Source organism: Urocitellus parryii, chromosome 9, assembly GCF_045843805.1.
Source record: "Urocitellus parryii isolate mUroPar1 chromosome 9, mUroPar1.hap1, whole genome shotgun sequence".
Taxonomy (NCBI): Eukaryota; Metazoa; Chordata; class Mammalia; order Rodentia; family Sciuridae; genus Urocitellus; species Urocitellus parryii.
The window spans coordinates 117,548,086-117,571,824 of record NC_135539.1 but is presented as its reverse complement, the minus strand read 5'-3'; the positions used below and the strand labels follow the sequence as shown (position 1 = coordinate 117,571,824).

At 39.0% G+C, this 23,739-nt stretch overlaps 1 protein-coding gene across 1 annotated transcript in view; it reads left to right on the top strand.

The window, feature by feature from the left end:
* Positions 1-23,739, top strand: part of Nr5a2 (nuclear receptor subfamily 5 group A member 2) — a 117,777-nt gene that overhangs the window by 92,016 nt on the left and 2,022 nt on the right. The gene's annotated exons all lie outside the window — the stretch shown is intronic.

Here is a 23,739-nt window from a genome sequence, read left to right as displayed (position 1 = left end):
GTATCAGCTGCTGCTGTTTCTCTTCCTCTTGTTTTTGCTGTCCTGCCCACTTTGTGCTCACTCCTCCTCGTGGTGCTTTTCTGTGTCTGTTTCCTTCCAGCTCCATGAGATCCTGAGTTGAGAGCCAAGTCTTTTAGTGGCAATTTGCCTTCTGCACGGTGGTGGGATCAGGGATGAAGTTTCAGATCCCGTCACGAAGACGCTGTGTGACCTGCCTTCGTTCCTAGCTCAGAGCCTGCTGCCATCCTTTTACAAAAGACACAGACATAGACTCCATTCCTGAGCCCAGTGCTGGGCTCTGCTGGATGCATAGCCCTTTGGGCCCCATGAGCCCTCAGAAGATGGGCTCCAGCCACCGTGGCCCATAAAAGTCCTTGCCACTGCTCTGCATTGCTGTGCTGTTTTTGACAGATTTTGAAGCTGAGCCTTGCTCTGTCTCGCTCCCTCTCTTTGTGTTTTTCCACCCACCATCGATGTGTTTATAACAGAAAGAGTGCACCAAAATCAAACCTACTGCAAGATTTCCACCAGAACTTCAGCAGGGTTTTCTCTTTCCAAAGATCCTGACATCTTTCAATCTCCTCACCAACACCACCTCCACCTGCACTATCAGCAGTTCACACACACACACACACACACACACTCACTCACTCACTCACTCACACACACTCTCACTGTATCATGGAAGGCCCCAGTCTCATGTTAAAGCCCTGTACAATAGGACTCCACTCTGCCTTTCCCAGTTTATACGCCACTGTCCTCTACCATCCTGTCAGTATACCATGTTCCCCAGCACAGGGGACAGTTTGACATGCCAGGACCTCTGCTTCATCTTTCTCCCTAGGAGTCGCACTGAGGTCCTGCTCAAACACACACTTCTTCCTCCACTAGAGACTTCCACAAACCTCCCTTTGGGAAAGAGATTTCTCTCTTCTATTAACTCATTTCATTTTCTTTTTTCAATCTCTGTGACCTTTGCCATAGTCTGAAAATATTATAAAACCTAACCTAATCTCAAAAACTTGAAATAGTCCTATATTAACGATGTGAGGAGGAATGTTTATTAAGATGCTTTGTTACTTTCTTTAACTTTTTTCACAACAGGTGATGAGTTGAACCTTAGGTAGGTGAGGACTGGGCTTATGTCTCACAGCGTCAGCTACTAGGTGGTGGAGGAAGGGACAGTCCCGAGCCGAGGTTCTATCCACCATCCCACTGTGCATCCCACATTTCCTGTCCCCAGCATTTGGGAAACGCTTGCTCCTGTGATGAGCAGGTGAGCCCCTATTGTCCAAGAACCCACCTGTGTCTGCCTTACCCAGGTCTTTAGAGACCTGGAACCATTTTTGGCCCAGAAATCTGCATTTTAACCGCCTTCTTTGGTGATTCTTCAGCACTCTAGGTCCTAATTGTTGCTCACCAGAATCATCTGAGGGTGGGGGTGGAGTGAGTTCCTAATGCTTAAGATGACCGAATCAGGATTTCCACAGTCATGTCCATGATTTTAACAGCTGCTCAGGTAAATAGGAAGCAGCTCTACACTGATTCCTGCCTGAAAAATGCCAGGTAAAACGTCTTAAAGTGATGACCATTGATAAATGAATAAATCCATGTAAAATAGGAATTTCAAGTTCCTTCTGATAAATTAGTCCCCGGGTTGCAAGTTTGGGGTGTCTTGATGCCTCAAATAATTCAAACAACTAGCAGTAGTACAGTCACTTCATGGTTGAGCATAAGAGATCATTCAAATGCAAGAGGAATGCAGTTGGGCTGGGTCTGGGGCTCAGTGGCAGAGTGCTTGCCTAGCACGTGTGAAGCACTGGGTTTGATCCTCAGCACCACATAAAAATAAATGAATAAAATAAAGGTATCGTGTGCACCTACAACTAAAAACTAAAAAACAAATGAGGAAAGCTGTCAACCCCACGAATGCATTCCCTGCTTTCAAAAACTTAGACATGAGGAAATCTGAACATTCAAAATAAAGTAAATTTACGGAACAAGTAGACTAGATAAATTCTTCTAAACTTTATAAAGATTTATTCCAAAATATAATTTAGTCTTCTAATATTTACTTATAAAAATGTATTGGAAACATTTTATACCCTCAACATAAGCAAATAAAATTAAAAAGCAAATAAAATGAAAAAGCAAATAAAATGCAACTGAAATTAAATTATGAGATTTTACATTTTAATTTTATTTATCTATTTATTTGTAACGGGGATCTAACCCAGGGGTGCTTTGCCACTGAGCCACATCCCCGGCTCTTTTTACCTTTTATTTTGAGACAGGGTCTCACTAAGTGTCTGAGGGTCTCAAACTCCTGATCCTCTTTTCTCAGCCTCCAGAGTCGCTGGGATTACAGATGTGCACTACTGCCCCCAGCTAAATTTAAAATTTATAAGACTACTAAGTACAAAATATCAAATTAGTAAACATGAATAAGGTTTCTAAATCTTAACTATTTGGTTCCTAATGGACTACTAACTTTCAGAAAATCATTTGTTGTTCTTTTCGTTTGGTGCTTGAACTCTGGACCCTGTACATGCTAGGCAAAGCACTCCACCACTACAGCTACAGCCTCAGCCAGAAGTCCATCTCTGAGTTTCACATAGGTATAGAGAGAATTCTTCTGAGTGAATCTAGCTGACTACAGCACTCCAAATAGAAATAAGAAATCACAATTGGTTTCACTTCCTGTAATCTTCCTTAATGAGCGCTGTTTCTCTGGATTATTTAACTGTGACCACTGTAGGCGAGTTTCTGTGAAGGCACAGATAGTTTTTCTTTTCTTTTTTTTTTTTTTAAATGATACAGCTGTGATTTTTAACAGCTATAAATTACCATCAGTAGGTATCACTGAAACCATCTGCCACTCTTTATTTCTGTCACAGTGAATACTGAAGCCTTCCTCTGGCAACTTATAACTTCTCGAAGATCTCATTTAATTAATAACAGAAGATCCTCATGGCCTTTATTAAGTGCCTGACCATGGGTGAACTGCTGGAGAGATACAGGAAGGGTTACCCTCTAGGTCTCTGGGTTGGTAGATCACTGGGCTAAAGTGGGGCTGGAACTCAAAATTAATGAACGGATGACCTCAAGTCTTGTCAGTGCTTTGAAAACTTCATTTTGAAGTTGTTCATTTGTCTACATAAGGTTGTGAAGTCTGAATGACACAAAATATTTTATTTAACTGTAGCATGTCCATAGAACAGTAATCATTTCATGTTGCATAGATGACTGATTGGCAATTAAATATGTTTTTAATTAGCTACAAATACTGAAAATTGGGTAATTATTAGTTAATAATCATATTAGTAAACAAAAGAAACTCAGAAGTGGGGAGAAAAAGAGTTACTGTAGAAATAAACAAATGAGAACATATTGACACTCAGTGAAAACGTTTCAATCAAAAATAAAGAAGATAGGTGAGCTGCGAATTTGAGCAAAAAAAAAATTTAAGCAAAAATCTTCCTGATAATTTTTAAAATTATTTCTAAACAAATGATTTTCTCTTTTCTTTCATACATTTCATTTGCTTAGTAAATAATCTACAAAATTGAAATGTGAATTGAAATCCAGAAATATGGAGGTGTGAGGGCCACGCTCTGGGGTGTGTTTTCTCTCCTTCCTCTTTGTGGCTCCAGTGCCTGCCACACAGCACACGGGGGGCCATCTACTTGGCTTGCAGTTCTTGGTGCTGTACATTCCCAGCCCATATTCCAGAGTGATTCTGGTGGATGCGGGTGGGACGCAGGAACTGGTGTGTGGCTGAGGGTCCTTTCTACGCTTTGGCCCTGAGAACTGATTCGCTGTGTCTCCAACACAGGCTTCAGTGTAATTATGACTGGCCCACAGAGCTCTTGGGATTGCATGACTGGTGTAGAGGCTAACAGCCTCTTTTTTATTCGGATTGTGACCCTCCGGTACACCTGTCAGCCACTGAGTCGTGGGTATTTGTAAGCACCCAACAACTATATTGCCATGTCTGTGTGTTGCCTCCAGCACACAACAAAGTGCAATAGAGAAAGTGAGAGTAGACGGAGGGAACTTTCACCAGGGAAAAGTCCATGAGTAGAGGACTCTGTCAGAGGTTGCGGTAACACCTGAGGCTATTTTTAGTAAGACAGCTAAACTCAGGAAACCACGCACTGGCATCACAGTGCCAGGAGCACATATACCATGAGTCCCCAGAGACAGGGAGCCTGTCCTATATCATTTTCTTTTTAAATCCCAACTATATTGAGCACAATACAGGGGACATCCCTATCTGTAATGACTTAACCTGTGTCTCTACATTATGGACTCCTAGTCATCTTTTAGTGCCTGTCTAAATGTTGCTTCTTTACGGGGATGTCTGCTTGACTCTCCCATGGCACTCCAAAGTCATTTGTACCAAGATTGACATCACTTGCTTGAAATTCATAGCCCCCAAACTTGGATGGATGAATGAATGAGTGAACATTGATTGAGTTGATGCTGGATCAAACAATTTGAAGATGTCTTCTCTTGTCCTTCTTCTGTTCCTTCCCCAGGACCCTTCCTTTTCATTCTTCTTACTATTTCAACTCATCCAATCCCCAGAATGAGAGAGCCAAGATCAAACTGGAAACTAAGAGCCTGAGCCTCTTGTGGTCAACTTAGTGGAGGAAATATGAAGTTGGACTATTCATACAGGGAGTCAATAGGTGAACCATTACCAGCTTGTTTTTATAGCAACAACCTGGTGTAAAAACGAAAACAATCTTGGACACTACTGAGTATCATCCATATTTAATGCCTCTGTGCTCTTGCAGTAAAACTCTGGATGATTATGGGCGCTACTTAAAAATATGACTCCTTGTTCAATAATTAATACATTTGATGGAGGGGAGAGTTTCACACAGTGCTCAGAGCTCCAGTAATTAATGGACTGATTACGAGATGCTTGTAAAATGGTTTAAACACTAAAAAGTACTGCCTGGGTGTAATTGTTTTAGAGTTAACCCTGTGTATATAAATGTTGAAAATGTACAGGCAAGATCAGGGAGGGGTGGGAGAGATCATGAGATGGCAGCAGTTTACAGCTCTTAGCTCTTAATTTAGGATTTTAAAGAAGAGTCTATAAAGGGAGAATGCAGGCCTTCCTAATACCCCAAACATTTTCCCATTGTGTCTCTAATCTCATGAAAGAATAACCTCTAATTCAAGGGACTCAGTACCTTTTTAGAAGCAAGAAACTTCAGTTTAGTTACCTTTAATGACCCGATAACTAAAACACACTGACAATGCTCAAGTTCCACCAGAGTAACTCCTCTGTTTCATTCCACACCCGAGGGAGTTAAGAATTAATGGTAGCTCTGTTTGTTTGTTCTCCCTGTTGTTTGCTCTTCTCAGAAATGACCTCCTCTCTGAGCTTTCTTAGAGAAAACCCAGCTATGGCATCTCAGTTCTAGGAAGGAGCTGGGAGGAAAATGGTCCCCTAACTTCAAACCAGCTAGCTGAAATGTCCCCAGCCCCCACCCCCACCCCCACCCCCAGAGGAACAGAAAAAGCCTTCTGTGGAAGATAAAGCATTGTCTTGCGTCCTTTAGCACCATTCAGGGCAGTCAGGGTGAGGACATATTGGGCGATTATAGGACAGTCTTTGTAGAGGGAGCCATGGGTTTCAAGTTAGCAGGAACCATCTATCAATTCTTAAGATTATTCCATGATTTACTGTCAGAGCATCATGTATTCTCTGATTTTCTGCCTCCCGTGAAACATTGTGCTTTCCTTTTCTATTGATGTATCAACTATAATAGTTACAAGCAGCTACAGAAAAATCAATAGTGAGCTTTCATTACTGTGTACATCAAGTAAAGAGCCCCTCGCTGCAAGAGTGCACCTTGTTAGAGTCTCACCAATGGAACATAGCTGCTCTCCGTGATGTTTGCCTAGTCTGAATTAGAAAAATCAACTTACACAGGGAATTTTAAACAGAGGTGATTTTTAAAAATATGGTCATCTGCTAAATGGAAGCATAGAACCCTGGAAAAACAATCTCTCAACAGGTCTAGATAGGAGGCATAATCATTTTTCCAAAGGAAAGCAGCCATTTCCAAAGCGAACATAAACACATGCAATTTCCATGTCTTCTGGTTTGGAATTGTCTTTTTAAGATCACCTGGACAGTGGATGTAAATACTAGGTTGTCACTTAAAAATCAACTATAAGGAGCTATGGCTGTAGCTCAGTGGTAGAGTATTTGCCTAGGATGCATGAGACACTGGGCTCGTTCCTGAGCACCACATAAAAATAAACAAATGAAATAAAGGCATTCTATCCATTTGCATCTACCAAAAAAAAAAAAAAAATCAACTATAAGCAGAAAGTTCCCAGCACTGTGTTCTTGTGCTGACCGCCCAGGCAAGTGAGGAGGACCCAAAGAACAGTGGGAATGGAAAGCAATATTCCATAATCTTAATGGAATTTAGGAGTCCCAGACATACATATGGACAAAGTTTCATTCCCTTTCAAAGCACATGTTGGGAAAAGAAAAATACTTAGGGTTTTTAAATACCAAATACCTTTGCTTGCCTTTGGGAGCATATAGCTACCAGTTAGTTCATGTAAATAAAAAATGGTAGAAAACAAAATGCAGGTCCTGATAGTGAGGAGGCGGGGGGCTGGCAAGGAGCAGAGGGTCTCTGGCATCTCAGCATCCATCTGGGCAAAATACCCAGGAATTTCCAAAGCAGGTCCTAAGTCTTGGTTCTGAACCATGCGAAAGTTTAATTCCCAACCCCAAAACCTATGCAGTGAATATATTCAGGTCTATGTATTAAAGTAATTAGTTTATTACTTTCTGAGAGCCATGATCTACACAAAGAATTTTTGCATTCTATTATTATCCAACTCCAAATCCCAGTCTTATGCTCTTGAGAGAGAACATATTTAGATAGAACACACAAATTTATGACTTGATAATTTTTGTGTTCATATAAAAAAACTTGAAAAACTATAAAAAATATTTTTGGAAATATCAGAGCAACATTAAACAAACATCTAACAAACTAAAACTTTGAGGACCAGATCAACCTCCCCAAAGTAGCATTTTGAAATATTGATGAATCCTAACAAGTGTTTTGATTTCTGTAGGGTTGTCTTGTCTTGAGGGGAAGGGAGAAATATTTCCATGATGAACTTGTAAAATATCCCATTTTCTTTCATAGCTTTTCCAAGTTCTTTTTTAAACATCTCCTTCAGTGTTTTTATATAACCAAAAATTATGTGAGGCTTTTAAATCTCCCTTTGACAGTCCAGCAATAGAAAGAACTGCCATTCAGCTATAGGCACATTGAGTGTTTGATGTTCCCAAAGGTTTTCTCTGCAAGGATTGTGAAAAGATTAGTTAGCACATGCTGTTTACATCAGAGGATGCCCAGAAACTAGCAACAGGCTGTCTGTACTTCTATACCCCTGCCTGGGAGGAAGACCCTCCTTGTCCCAGCCAATCAGGTGGTGGTAAAATCCCCAAGATTAGTTCTTTTTATTTTCCAATGTTCCTAACAATTAAAACTGTAAACATAGTTTATATATTGCTACTCTTAATTATACTCTTGTTTTCGTTCATTTCTTTTGCTACAACCTAGGTTGGTGTTTTGCATGTAATTACATGCAGAAGTACTTTATTAAAAACCTACTTGAGTTGTAGTTGTCCTAAGTATAATTGGAGGTCCAAGTTGAATGAATATCTTCTGGATGATTACATAATCTCTCTGAATTTAACTACTACTTCCCTCTATGTAACATTAATGCTTTTATTAAAAGTATTGTTTTCATATTATACATTAAAAAGTATTATTTTCACATACTTTTTCTTGCATAGTTAAAAAAAATCCTTGGGCTGGGGACGTAGCTCAGAGGTAGAGCGCTTACCTAGCATGCATGAGACCCTGGGTTCTACCTTCCAGGGCACTTTGAACCTTGACACCAAATAATCTGGTGCTTCTCCTGAGCCACCCAGATTATGTTTGCTCTAACGCATCAGTCAAAGGGTGCAGACTCTGGCAGGAAAACCCAGAGCAGGATATTATGTACAGTAGGGGCTTTCCAACCCAGCTGTTCCAAGCCCTGTAGGGTCAAATTGATGGGGAAATCCAGAATGACAGCAAATTTGCCATCAACTCATGGCTCCCTGCCATGAGAGAGGTTGCTGGTCCAACACACAGGCCATGGGTGTTTAATAGGTCTTAAAAATAAGTATAGTGAAAGAATGCATTTTAAGCAGAAATTGAGAATAAATTAAGAAAGAGGCAATAGTGGATAAGCAAATAAATAGAAAGAGACAAAGATAAAGAAGAAAAAAGGAAAGAAAGGTAGATCTGTGATAATAATTTTTTTATTCCCAGTCTTGTAAGATTTAAATTTTTATCCTAATTTAAAAAATAAAAGAAGTTCATATGTTTAAAAAAAAACTTCTGAATTGCACCAACAAAAATGTTAATCTGTGATATGGTTGAATTCTTAAATTGGTTTATATTTATGCAAATTTTTTAAGAAAAAATAATTTCCAATATTTTAATATGTCTCACAAATACACTTTGCATTTGCTGCTTTTTTTCCAGAGGTGTCTTTCCAACCACAGGGCTTCCCTGTCTGTTCACGCTTCCTAACAGCCCCTCAGCCCATATTCCTTCAGATTCTTTTCAGCAGATCTGACCTGTGTATGTGTAAGCACCATCAAGCATACTTATGTGGGAGTGTTCCGTGACCAGCCTCACAGCCAGTGTTATTTCCTCTGCTGTGTTTCCCACTTGTTGGGAGCTGTGCTCACACTTGGCATATTTGGGAAAGGGACAGGCCTGCTCCACACTTTCTTCACTATCCCAAGCCAGCAACAGGCAAAGTCTTTGCAGCCTGAGAGGGTGTCGACCACTTGAAGGTAGATAAGCTGATGGTCCAGGGCATTCTGGAAATTTCCACAAAACATTTACAAAGGGTTTCATTAGTGACAATGAGGAACATGTGGTCATAAAGCAGCTCGGTTCATGCTCTGATGCCCAGCTTACGTTGACTGTCATCTTACCCACGTCCCCTCTCCTGGCATTTGCGTTAATGTCTAGAAGCTCTTTCAGAAACTGAGAAAGATGTTTCATTTTGCTGACCTATTGATGCTTCTGCACCCTTCCAAGGGCCCTCTCCCCTTTTGGTGGACTGTGCTTCAGGAACAACTCTGAGACCAGGATTCAATAGAACTTCAGGAAGTTAGACGGAGGTGCACCTTGTGAATTATTTCCTTCACCTCCAGTCCCACCACTTTGTCTCCTGTTAACAAAATACAGATTGTAGATTAGGTACAGAGAGTAGGACTTAGAATCAGGTGGACCTGGGTTCTAATCGCAGTTCTGTCTCCAACCATTGTCAATGCAGGAATAAAAATAATCTTAATATATAACATTAATATAATAATGCAACCTCATTCAGTTGTCAAGCATTGAAGAAGATAGGCACTGAAATGTTTGTGGCTGGCATTAGTATTAGTTAACAAACCATTAATAATAAACAAACCTTTATACAGTGGCTAAACTGAATGTGCTTAGACAGCTGTTACTGGGTAATAAATACTTCCATATTTCAAAATGACTTTTTTTTTTCCACCATGACTTTTCAGTCAGTGGCGTAAGAACTGTTCTTGATCAGAACTGTTCTTGATTATGTGATCAGGAATTTGTTGGCTCTGAAATAGAGTGGGGAAGATAAACAGTTTCTCCATTTACTTCATCCTATCTAAGATTTAGGCATTTTTCTTAAACATTTTACTGTTAGAATGACATTTTCTTAAGAATTTAAAATAAAACACAAAAGCCAAGTTTTCACTTATTATTTATTACCATAGACTTGGAGGAAGACAACCAAACATCTCAAGAGTCACCCCCCCCCCCGCTTGGCGCCCACAATACCTTTATTTTATTTACTTATTTTTCATGTGGTGCTGAGGATCAAACCCAGTTCCTCACAAGTGCTAGACAAACACTCTACCACTGAGCTACAACCCCAGCCCCCATTCACTCATTTTTTTAAATTCTAATTAGTTATACATGGCAGTAGAGTGCATTTTGACACATCATATGTAAATGGAGTATAAGCCGTGTTTAATTCCTTGAAGAAGTATTGATTTTAAAATCTGGGAAATGGAAGCTTCTTTGTTTCTTCACAGCCAAAGAATACTCACACTCGGGTTTGTTCTTGGAAGACCCTCACAGAGAAGTGATGCATTTCTCTGTGTTGGAACTTAAAAACCTCTCCTCAGTTTTCTCTGTTACTAGAGGTTGCAGGGCATTCCTGAATCCACACCTAATCCAAAACTCAAAATGTAAACAGTTATTTAAATCCTTTGCTTCACAAAATGGGAGCTCTACCCACCTCAAAACTGCAGTGTGGAGAGCTCTGCGTGATTCCGGCTGCCCTTGATTTTGACATTGGAGTAATTGATGAATGGGCTCATGGGAAGAGGATTTGGGGATTTGTCTTTGTCCTGAATACTTAAGTTTGAATCCCCAGGAGACAGTAGTGGTTCTACCCTGGCACCCTGAACTGTGGGAACATCCATGGACCTGTCCCCTCCCTCAGCCAAGCCCAGTGAAGATGTCCAAGCAGCTGACTACTGGTACTGTTCCTGGAGTCTTGAAAGAGCTTTTCTCTGTGGAAGCTGGCTCAGGAAAATCCACACCTGAGCTGTCCAGTAGACGAGCACTGGATAGACTATTGTTGGATAGGGTAATTAATTAAGTCCACACTGCAATAATATGAAATAACAGAGTATTTTAGGAGCCAGGCACCATCCTACCTTGTGATAAGTACTGTTAAGACACAGTTTAACCACAAGAATACTAGGTGTAGAGCAGTTCCTAATTCATGGTCTCGTAGCTAGTGGAGTATTCACAGATTTAAAGTCACTCTTACTCATTTTTCAGATCTGTGGAAGTGCAAGTATTAATAATTTTCCTAAATACTCAAGAGCTGGTTATAATAAAACTGTAAGAACATCAACCTCTTCCCACACTTATATCAATGATATGTATGTCTGATCATCATATTTTGTTGATTTCCTTCTCATTCAAGTCTTAATATAGCATTTACAAAACCCTATGATGGGATACACGATATTTTATCACTGTCTTAGCAAAATCTACAATTACACACGTGCACACACACACATATACACACACACAAAGTTTCCTTTGCAAAATACAAGCTGCTGAAGTTCTCAGACTAATCTTCGCTATTATTTTTCTCTGCCACATGGTTACATAAATATAAAAGAGGTTGGTAATATAGATTTTCTGTCTTTTATATACAAATACAAAACCATGAGCGGTTGAATGAATTATTAATCTTAAGTTACGTCCAAAAACTAGGTATTTGGCTTTAACGGTCTTGTTAGTTAACCAGTTTCCCACTCCAAAGACCTTCTCTTTTCTTCTTTTAGGCCAAATAATTCAGAATAAGTATTGGTTTCCTGAATGATGCTTTTTTTCTTCTTCTTCACTTCAACATCTGATCTTACAGAGCAGAATATTAATAAACTAGGAGAAATGATGTAATAGCAACTTGAGAGTATTTCTAGCTCTTATAGAACAGCTTCATTTTAAATCTTCAAACTAATAAAACCTTGGATATTTAGAATTGATATGTGTATAATCAAGTTCTCCTATGGGCATAAATTTGCCAGAATTTTACTGATAGTCATATATTACTTTTGAGAACAAATGGAAACAGAACATATGGAAATACAACAAACCTCGCTAATTGAGAACATTTCAACTTGGCAGCAGAGAGCTGAACGTACCGGTACCTAAGGAAATGCAATTCTCTCTCTAAAGTAATGTAGTGAGCATAGTGGGTTATGTAAATGGAGTCATGTAAATTGGTGGAGATGATACACATAAAAAGAGGTTGGAAGCACTGGTATAGCATTAAAATATGGAGTTCTTCCAATGCTGTCATTTATTCATTGTGCACCTCTCTCTGGAAGGGTCATACCAGACCCACCAGAAGTGTTAGAGAATGTGAGATAAAATAGATGAACAGCTTTGATAAGAACTCACAGAAATCGCAATTCACAGCAAGCCTGCCTTTCATAACATACCCTCACAAAGGCCTTTAACATTTAGAAATTGGATTTTAAAATAAGTTACACATTAATAATTCTCTTAATTCCCTGAATTTCTGGTTCAGCTGCTGGTTTTGAATCAAATTTATTTCTCGTGCCTTAGATAGATATTCAGAATCTGAAACAGAAACTTAAACTTCCTATCAAAATTAAAATCCAAATACACTAATTAGTGTTATTCAAATGGCTGGGACTTTGAATCAGTGAACTATAGTTGCAGTGTTTTCCATATTGTATATTTTATATTCTAAGTTTCCTATCCTATTATATCTTTTTATATTGACTTGATTATAAGGTAATTCATTCTTTTATCATGATTTGAATTTATTCTATCAATATTATATTCATAATTTGGTTTCCATTTTTCTGTTGAAATGAATTGGTGAGAACTGAGAGCAGGGGGCAGTGGATACCCTTCCTCAGGAGGAATGAAGCCCACCATTGCAAACACATCCTCCCAGGTCCACATCACCCAGGGATGTGGGGTGCAGGTGGGAGTGTAGGAAACAGTGGAGACCCCATGCATGTCTCTCTAGCACCAGATAATCTTACCATTTCTGGACTAAATTTGAAAAAAAAAATATGAAGTTTCTTGCCTTCATTTTATGCAGTTTCTCACAGCTGCTGGGATAGAGGCAGGAGTGATACAAATTATACAAAACATGCTGATTATTTTGTAAAGATTCTTGAATACTTTTATTCAGCTTTTCTATTTTGAAAAGATATTATTAAAATTGTACTCTGCTTTCTTTAGTCTCATGCAAGTTTCCTTCTCTAGGTAGCATGTTCCTCCCTTCTCATCCCTGTCCATTTTCTGTGCGAGCCGGTATCCCTTGCTGCCCTCCAAAACCCAAAGGATAGGTTTTACAGCAGGCTCTAACCAGCCTTCGGTGGGGAACAAAGCCTAGTAACAGAAGCTGCTCCTGGCAATCCAAACTGCACCATGGCCCATGGACTAGCAGGAGTTTAAAAGGAAAGGATTTCTGTAAAGTGCTGAATTATGAAGGAGTATTGATTGTGTTTGTAGAAATATCTAGAAGATTTCATCTTTTGTCTTCTAGACTCACTGTAATGTGGAGAAGCGTTTCAAGTCTTATTTACTCTGAATGTGGTACCTTATCTACTAAATGCACGCTCTATTCTCAAATATGACCTGTTTTCTCCCTCCCTTAGAAATAATCTTGGAAAGTCAGTGATGCCAAAGCTGAGAAAGTTGAGCTGCACCGGGCTCTTAGCCACACGCACACCAAATAATATTTTAATTGGCTAAGCTAATATTTGATCCAAGTTCATAAAAGTTTGAAATCAAATAATTAAATGCAAATACGGTCTTCATCCCAAAGACGGTAAGAATGCCTTTAAGCTAATATTTTTTAACAAGAACTGTTCGACAGTGTTCTCTTGTAAATTTTATCATACCTGAGGCACTTTTCCTCATTCGATTAGCTGGAAAGCTGAATTTATCCCGAGGCAAATCAGACATCTAGTACCGGCTAAATTCAACAACTGGAGCTTAAATTTGGCTTAATATATCCCCACTTGGATCTGCCTGTTTAATTCTCTTTCATATGATAACGTTGGTTTATTCATAGTCTTGCCTTGCCACCTGAACAAACTGAACCTCATATCTTATTCTAAGAAAATAAGAAAACTTTGCAAAACCCACAAAAGTTCCTGAGTGGAAATCAAATGCAAACTTATGGCTCAAAAACGGTTTCGGGACGTGATTAGAAGAATGGGGGGAAGAGCTTTTCTCTGAGGGAGGTTTGCTTTTTATGAATGTGCATGTTTCCTACTCATGTGGGGACAGATGGTCTTTAGAAAAGAATAAGGACTATGACTCCCAAGACCAGCCTTGGCAGCTGCAGTTTTAAGGCTCATGTTTGAAATGTAGTACGCTACCTATTTCATCACACTTTGTATGGATTTGGCCTTGTTATTAAGCATATTTTATGCACAACTTTATTTGATGCTTAGAGACAACCAGGAAAATGTTGGATTCTATACCCCTTTAAATTCTGTTTCCTGGCTCAAAACATTCAGTCGATTCCCAGCCAGAGCCCTTATTTTTTCTCATTCTTCATGCATCCTAATATTTTCACTATCATCTGGTGCAACATATGATCTTTTTCCTGGCCTCAGATCCCCTTTAGCGTAGCCTTTTGTCCTCATTTTTACCCCTAAGAATTCTGGAAAGCAAGCTACAAATTGTACATAGCCATTTAGATGAAAGTGCTCTCCGTCCTTCCATGCGATGGTCCCTGAGCACCACACGAAGCTCCAATATAGGTTTCCTGGAAAATATTTCGATTACTGCTTTACAGCATCACATAAGTATAATGCTTTTCCTATATTTGTGGATATAGGAAATAATTTTGAATCAAATGACATTTTTTTCCAGGGATAAATTGTATTTGAAGTTGATTTTGAAATCTTCGAAAATAGCTAATAGTTGGAGGACTGGCACACAGAAAGTGCTTAGTATATTTTTTGTCAGATTAATATGTATATGTTTTACATTCATGGGAGCTTCATGCAAATTAACAAGTCCAATGATGTAGGCACTGGGTGTCTTGTGGTGGTTGTGGTGGGGGTGCTGTACTTGCTCTATGGGGGAAATAAGCATAAAATCATGTTCTGAGGCCTTCAGCATGGTCACTGAGGGAGGTAATGAAGGTGTGGAACATGGTAATGGGTTCTCCACCTAAGAAAGTCCAAAGTCCCAAGGACTGAATGACAGAAGGCAAGCTTGGCACTGTGTACAAAGCCCCTAGCCAAAATTCCTGTTTGAATCTGTTTCCCAAGAAAGCACAGTACATAATAGAGTTTATGCCTTTTATTTGCTGTTATAATTCCACACAAAATACAAATAAAATCTGCCACGAATTTGATGTGGAAGAATAGCAGCATGTCAAAGGCAAGAGAAGAGAGAGAGAGAGAGAGAGAGAGAGAGAGAGAGAGAGAGAGAGAGAGAGAGAGAGAGATTGGTTTAGAATATTTAATGGAGAAATTTATTAACATATTTATTGAGCATCTTTACTGTGTTTAGCACTTGCCAGGTTCTGGGAATATAGCTCCAAAGAAGACCAGATCTCTGCCTTCAGAACTTTTATTGTGGAAGGGACGATGGGCAATTTTTAAAATCAGACACACATATCTGTCTGTCAGAAACAAGCAGTTTTATACAGGGGCAGAGGGAATACAAAATGCTGGGTCATGGTTACCGCTGGTGGGTCAGGAATTTGTTTATGGGGGAACACACAGATAGCCTGAGGGGCTAGTGATGTCCCAGTGTTTCAGTTGTCTGACAAATCTGTTATATTATGTTTAAAAAGTTATATGTGCATTAAGTTTTTTTTTTTTTTCTTTTTTGGTGGTACTGGCAATGGGATCCAGGGCCAAGTACATGCTAGGCAAGCACTCTACCACTGAACCAGAGCCCCAATCCTAAAAAAAATTAGGGGGGTGGGAGTTGGCTCTTGGGATTGAACTCAGGGGGCATTGGACCACTGAGCCACATCCCCAGCCCTGTTTTATATTTTATTTGGAGACAGGGTCTCATTGAGTTGCTTAACACCTCCCTTTTGTTGAGGCTGGCTTTGAACTTCGATCCTCCTGCCTCAGCCTCTAGAGCCACTGGGATTACAGGCATGCACCATTGTGCCCAGCCCTAAAAAATTTTTTTAATGATCATAAAATACACATAATATCTATCATCTTAACCATTTTCCCATTAGGTTTAAATTTTCTTTTATATAGCAATCATTTTTTTAAATTTTCCTTTATTTTTAGGTTCCCAACATGATGAAACAGCAGGTACAGAGGTCCCTTGTGTTCCCTTCCACCACACATGCACAGCCCTCCCCCATGATCAGTGTTCCCCACCAGAGTGATGTATTTGTTGCATTTGATGAAATTACATTTTCACCCCGAAATTCTTGGTTCACATTAGGGCTCACTCCTGGTGTTGTGCATTCCATGGGGACTAATGAATAACAACATGGCCACTATTACAGCATCATACCAAGCTCTGCCTGTTCAGTCCCCTCCCCACCTGATGCTCGACACCCACTGCTCTTTTTACCATCTCCATAGTTTTGTCTTTTACAGAATGTCATATAGTTGGAATCGTTAATATGTAGCATTTTAAAATTAGCTTCTTTTTACTTAGTGATACCCATTTAAGATTCCTGCATGTCTTTTCATGGCTCGATGGCTCATTTGATTTTGACACTGAATATTATTTTGTTGTCTGAGTGTAACAAAGTTAATCATTCACTCACTAAAAGGGCATCTTGATTCCTTCCACGTTTTGTCAATTATAAGTAAAATTGCGATATAAGCATCTATGCGCATTTTTTTGTGGGGACCTAAATTTTTAATCTAACCATTTTTAAATACACAATTCAGTAGTGCTAAGTTGTATAGCCAATCTCCAAACTTCTTTTCCTTTTGCAAAACTAAAATTCTGTGTCCATTAAACAACTCCAGCCTCCAACCACTCTTCTACCTTCTGGGTCAGTGAATTTGACGACTGCAGATACCTCATATAAGAAAGATCATAGTGCTTATTATTTTGTCCTTGGCTTATTTCATGTATCAAATGTCCTCAAGGTTCATCTGTGGTAGGATATGCCAGTCCCCTTCCTTTTTTAGTATCCTCCTCTGTGTGTACATTTGGGGGGGCAGGTTTTGTTTCTCCACTCACCCATTTATTGATACTTGGATTGCTTCTACCTTTAGGCTGTCGGCAATTATCTATTTCTTTTATACTTTTCATGTATTTTAAAGGAAAATTTGTAAAAATAAGGCAAGGTGAGGGAGCAGACAGTGATAGGATAGTAGAGCTTCTTCGAAAAGCGTGATCATCTCCTTGAGTAGATGAGTGTAGTCAATGAAGTGAGGAAGTGAGTCTTACACAACAGGGAAAGAACCATCCAGAAAGAGAGAGTAGTAGGTAGAAAGGTCCCGAGGACAAACAAACTTGGTACATTAAAGTAGCACCAAGAAATACCAGGAGGTGCATCTAGACAGGAGTGGGTGAGGCAGGGAGATGTGCTGTAAGAGTCAGACTATGGGGGATTAATTTTTATTAATGCATGAAATATTGCTTTGTTCCAAATATCAAATTGATGTCATTTATACTCAGTTCTGTATTCTGTGTCCTAACAGAAGAGATGCCAGACATCTCTAGGCACACAGGAGCTGCTTAGAAACTTTTGCAAGCTTTGAATTTATACCTGCCAAAGCTACATTGTTTCCTTTAAGAGGGGGCGACTTTCATGTAAATGAGTTCAGTTGCCATTTTTGAATGGCACATTGTCTCAAATACTTGTGGAGATTAAAGTACCACCCAGACAATTGAATGAAAAAGCAAGTGATGGGCTGTTGGGTAAATGTGGAGTACTACATGTACTAGTTTGCTTAGAATTCAGTGTTTTCTTGTCAAAAAATCCCATTCAAAATTGCGCAGAATAGTAGAGCTATGGTGACAATAGAGACCTTCAAGTCCAGCCCTTGGTATTCACAGATATAAAATCATTAGACTCAAAATAGTGACAGGCCCATGATCTCACAATTTAATAGAGATAGAACTAAGACTGGAAATGAAGACATATTACTGAGGAAGACATATTCCTTCTCTTTAGGAACTCTGCTGCCCTTTGGGGACTATGTATGTTGCAGGCATCTCTCTGCAGATGACATTCTTTACACAGTAATATTTTCTGAGCCCTGCTTTTCCTGGGCACTGTGGTAGACACTGGATTAGTGACATTTTATGCAAAATGCCATATACATCTTGTGGAAAGTGGGCTTCAAAATTAATAAACAGAATGGAAAATGCTTAAGACTAAATCATACTTTCTTGAATATTGTTTTTGATCAAGAAAGGGATAAATTTGCAGGTATTCACTTTTCTTTGCATTAACTTTGGAAAACTGCATAATCAGAGATTCTGCTTTGTCCGTGAAATGTCACAGTGGGGAAAAGGACCAGATTGCTGTTGAGGAAATTCCCCTTTCAGTCATGTACTAGGCAAAAAAACAAACAAACAAACAAAAAAACCTCCTCCAATTTCTAACTGAGATTATAAGAAAAATAATGCCTTGTGAGGATACTGTACCTGTATATTTTTCTAAGTTCACTATTAGTTAAAGTGTCTTTGGCTTTAAGAAATGAGTTATTTCATTTATTTTGCTAATAGAAAAATAGACTCAGAGGAGTTCAGTGACTTGCCCAACAGGGTTGGTCCCTCAGACTAGATTAGACCTCCGTTTTCTGTGAATCTCTTTGAACACTGGTATTAGACCACAAGATCAAGTTGATTTAAAACTTCTTTGATTAATGAGATCTGTTTTTCTAGCCTGTACTTAAATAAGGCAAAGGTGGAGAAACTTATTTCTTAGCCTTGGTATCTGTATGGTCCAAATGTAAAAGGCTGGGGTGAATCTTGCCCAGAGGATCCTCCACAGAGACATCCTTTGACACTACACTGTGTTCAGTCTCAGTTGTGACTACTGTTTATAATGATCTCTGACATTTAAGATGTCAAAATTCCTGACAGGCGTGGTGGTGAATGCCTGTGATCTCAGCTACTAAGTCTAAGGCAGAAAGATCACAAGTTCAAGGCCAGCCTGGGCAATGTAGCAAGTCAATTTAAACAATAAATAAATAAATAAAGGGGCTGGGATTGTGGCTCAGAGGTAGAGCCCTAGCACGGGCAGGGCTAGGTTTGATCCTCAGCACCACATCAAAATGAAGGCATTGTGTTGTGTCCATCCACACCTAAAAAATAAATATTTAATAAATAAATAAATGGATGAATAAAAAGAGCTGAGGGTGTAGCTCAGTGGCGAAGCACCCTGGATTCATTAAGCAGGGCCAGGAGAGGGGAGATGATAAAGTTCCTTCAAAAACATCAAGATAAGGTATGTTACATCCCAGTGTGCCAATACTATATTGTTTCAAATTCTCTGAGGATGATTCATTCATAATATAATAAGACTTTTTTTTTTTTTTTTTAGAAAAACTGAAGTATTTGATTATTCAGCATCCGCAAATCTCCACCCCTAGTAGGTGACTGAAACTTGCAGGCTGTGATACAGGAAGAAAAAGCTGTAGGAATTGAAAGTGATGCCTCTGTAGGCTTCCGATCCCACCATGTGAGGGCTCTAGGGTGACACAGGCCCATTCAGACAACACTTCTAAGTCTGAGTTTCTCTTCTGGAAAATAGGAATTTTAATACTTTCTCCATAAGCCTCTTAACTAGATTCAATGAGAAAACATGTTAAAAAAAATACCTGGCATACCTGCAATACCTTTGCAAGATGGGGTCTTTACACGTTAGCTGCTACAGGCCCCCACCCCTCAGCCTGTTCTTTTCTACATACTCTCACTGACTCCTGGGGTTCTACCTGTTCTCTGAGAGCTCCCAAATCAAGCCCATCAGCTCAGGCTTCTCTGCTGAGGTCTAGACTTTTTTTTTTTTTTTTTACTTGTGGGCATTTTATGAACATCTCCCTCAACTCAACTTGGTTGTCCCTAACTCCTCCAATCTCTTTATCCTGGTACCTTAAGGTTGGCTACCACCACACTTCATTAATAGAGGCCAAGAAGCCATGCTGGATGGCTTTCTCTGTATTAATCCAAGGTCAACAAGCCTGGATGCTTTTCAGGTCCTTCCCCACCCCCATGGCCATGTTTCCCATCTGTCTTCCTGTAGTGGCCTTGGTTCTAGTCTCCTTCACGAGCCTGCTGCCTCCTCACCCTCCTGCACACCACAGTCCCTTTCCCCCACTTTCAGTGGAGTTTTCTTTATTCTTCAGAAAACTGACCATTTCCTTCTTTCCTAAAACCTGTCAGTGCTTCTGTATTGCTTTATACTAAAATCCAGATGTAATTCCTCAGATGTCCCCTCCCCTCTCCCCCCAGGAACTCAACTCTTCTTGTCCCTTGATCCTTGTGTTAGGTGCCTATCCTGTGTGGCTCCCGAGGCATTCACTGCTTATCTGTATCACATTGAATGAATTACTGTGTGCAGAGATTTTTTTTTACTCCAGTATTAATGAATGAGTGAGTGAATGAATGAATAAATGAGTGAATGAATTTGTACATTGTATATATATATATATATGAAGGTATGAAATAACAAAGCCCACAGTTTTAAGAGCTTTTTATCTCTATGTGCATAAAAAGTGCATATGCTTTATGTACATATTTTTGCACACCACTCCTGTCAGAGGTTGCATTTTCTTGTTCCTAATTTGCGTAATGAGGACAGTGAATCGTATGTTCTAGTTGGAAAAATAGTTCTTGAGTTGATAAGCTTATATATATGCATGCCTATATTATTGCAAAGGATTTATAGGCATGAATTTGAAATCTTCAAGTTTCAGGTTTTACTGGAAACCGGGCTAGAATCTCCTCTTGGACATAAACATCAAAAATACCCGGCCCTTCGTTCCCAAGCCCAGACTTTAAGTGCACTTTGTTGGTGTGAGAAAGTTTTAAGTGAACTTTGTTGGTGTATGCATGTTGCTCTCCAGCCTCTCACAGTTCTTTTGAAGTTATTTATATAAAATTATTCAAATTTAGCCCTATTAACATAACTTTACAAATAGGAACTGGGGTTGTGGCTCAGTGGTAGAGCACTTTCCTAGGATGTGTGAGGCACTGGGTTCGATTCTCAGCACTATATATAAGTAAATGAATAAAATAAAGGTCCATCAATATCTAGAATTTTTTAAATAAAATATATTCCTTACAGAAAATTCATTTCTCTTTTTCTGTATCAAAGGAAAAGACCTTCTGAGAACAAATTGTGTGACAATTTATAGATGGTCATCCCTCTAAAAGCCTTGAGAAAAAGAAATATTCTCTAAGTGCAAAGTAGTACCTCTTCCCCCACCTTTATGTCTTTTAAAAGGCTACGTTTTTCTTATTAAGGCCCTAAACAACTTAGGGAGACCCTATCTCAAAAAAAAAAAAAAATTAAATACAAAGGGCTGAGGATGTGGCTCAGTGGTTAAGTGGGTTCAATTCCTGGTATCCAAAAAAAAAGTTTCTTTTCCTCCCACTTGTCAGCAAATAACAATTCATACCCCTCCCCCAAAGCTCCCTGGCTCAGCAAAGAACAACACTGTAAAAGTGTGTTGTATGTAGTGTGTTGAACAGGAAGGTTTACAGGCTCTCCCACTGCTGCAGTGACCAGGGAGACAGAGATAAGAATCTTCATCTTCAGACAGCCCCAGTGCTATGCAGAACTGAAAAGTCGGCCCTGTAATATATTCAAGAAGACCTAAGGGTTTACTTTCCAATAAGGAGGGGGAAAAAATCTGAGCACCCCACTGTGAGCTTATCCTAATGCTGCTTCATATAAAAAGTGGGTAATTAGTCCCTGAGTGAATAAAGTAGAATAGATGATAAGAGATTGATACTTAGAGGGGAAGCACAAAATGCTCTTGCCGGTCATCAAATTTTAAAGGCTATAGAGAAAGGGTTAGGGATGCTTCTGTCTGTTTATATACAATCTCCAACTCAGAATTTGTAATGATAGTTCATTAACCAGTGTTTTTTAAATTGTATTAAAATGAAGCTTCTATAAATTTCAAAGGCGCCCTGATGGTGCCAGACGCAGGAGATTTTGAGACCCAGCACCAAAATGCCACAGCACTGGTTGGAATTTGGGTCTGAGGTCCATCCCTGTACCTCCAGCTGGGGGTCTGTTGCCAAAACCTAGAGGTGGTGCAGTGCTATTTGATCTGGGAACCAAATCCCCAATACATTTATTTTTGACAACTCCAGAACATGCATTCATGTTTTCCAGATTTTGTTTTCTCATATAATTTAATGTGAATTTATCTGTGATATGTTTGGTGTTGTAGAATAACACCTATAGAAGAGTTAAAACTATAAATCTTGATTTGGAGGAAGGACATCTCAGGGAAAATGGTTAAGATGTTAAATTTCTATTTAAATGGATTAGATTTTCCTGAAAGGGCATCGTTTTGCATAAAACTAATTCCATGAGCATTGTAAAAACACATTCAAGTTTCCTGAAAAATGAAAATATAAAAAAATATATAAGTATTTTTATATAAAAATATTTACATAAAAATAAATTGAACCACCCATCCAAATTTTTAAAATCAGCTTCTAACTAGAAAAAGGAGACTGACTGCCAAGATAAGGTAACAGGCCATTTTCACAAATGTGGCTATATCATTCTTGAACAAGTGAACAATAATATCAACAGTAATTGGTGTATTTTCTGGGGATGCCTTGACTGATGCAGCATCCTCACCCCAAGGAACTTAGAGTCTTTGCAGAGAGTGGACAGTTCAAAATAGACCAGGCCATCTCAGGGGCAGACAGGAGAGAAATGCTCCAGCAACTTCTATAAGCAAAGGAGACTAAATCAATTGAAATTGCTCTACATCCCTTTCCCCATTCCCTTTTTTACCTTATAGCTTATATGTTAGGATCTGTATAGACACAGACACAAAATAGATATTTAGCAAGTAAGTATCTTTTGGTGCAATTAGCAGATTAAGTTTTGTTATATTTAGTGATGAATTCATTGAAGAAACTTAATCAGATCATTAATTCAATCATGTGAATTCAACTCTGTTGATCTTTAGAGAAAAATTAGATATTTGAGCCAGTCACTATGGCTTCTGCCTATAATCCCAGCAACTCGGGAGGCTAAGGCAGGAGGATCGCAAGTTCAAGGATAGCCTCAGCAATTTAGCAAGACCTTGTCTCAAATTAAAAATAAAGTCCTGGCAATGTAACTCAGTGGTATAGCATCCCTGGGTTTTATCCCCAGCTTAAAGAAACCAAAGAAGGCTATTTGACCAAAGCTTGATAATAAATCTGTATATTTTTCTGCCAGAAGGAAAATTTCATGTATTTTTACAATCTTGGGGGAAAGGTGTCAATTTGAATATATTCATAAAGTTAATTGAAAGACTTTAAATGATCATTCTATAAGAATGTGTGAATAAACTAGAATTGATGATCTACCCTTTGTTTTCTGCTCATTGAGAATGGGTTCCCCACCCTTCAGGGTGACGTAATTTATCACAAAGTGTTAAACATCGTTCTCAAAGGATACATTTATCAAAAAAAGAAAGTTTCAAAAACAACTTTCTAAAAAGGCTATTATTCATTTATCTTACATTTTACACTGTTCATATTCCTGCACCCTCCCTATTAATCTCTATGACTGTTGCTAGCTTTACTTGTGAGAGTTGTCTTTCACTATACTGTAAAATAATATTCCATTTCAAATGTTTTGTAGTTATGTTTATTTATTTTTTTAAGAGAGAGAGAATTTTAATATTTATTTTTCAGTTCTCGGTGGACACAACATCTTTGTTTGTATGTGGTGCTGAGGATCGAACCCGGGACGCACGCATGCCAGGCGAGCGCGCTACCGCTTGAGCCACATCCCCAGCCCCTGTAGTTATGTTTAAATCACTATAACACACACTCATGTAGATTTTTCTGTGGTACAGAGGTACAACATATGAAGGTATTTCTGATTGTTTACATTTTATAATTTTGAACTAAGTATACCTCTAAGTCCTTAGCC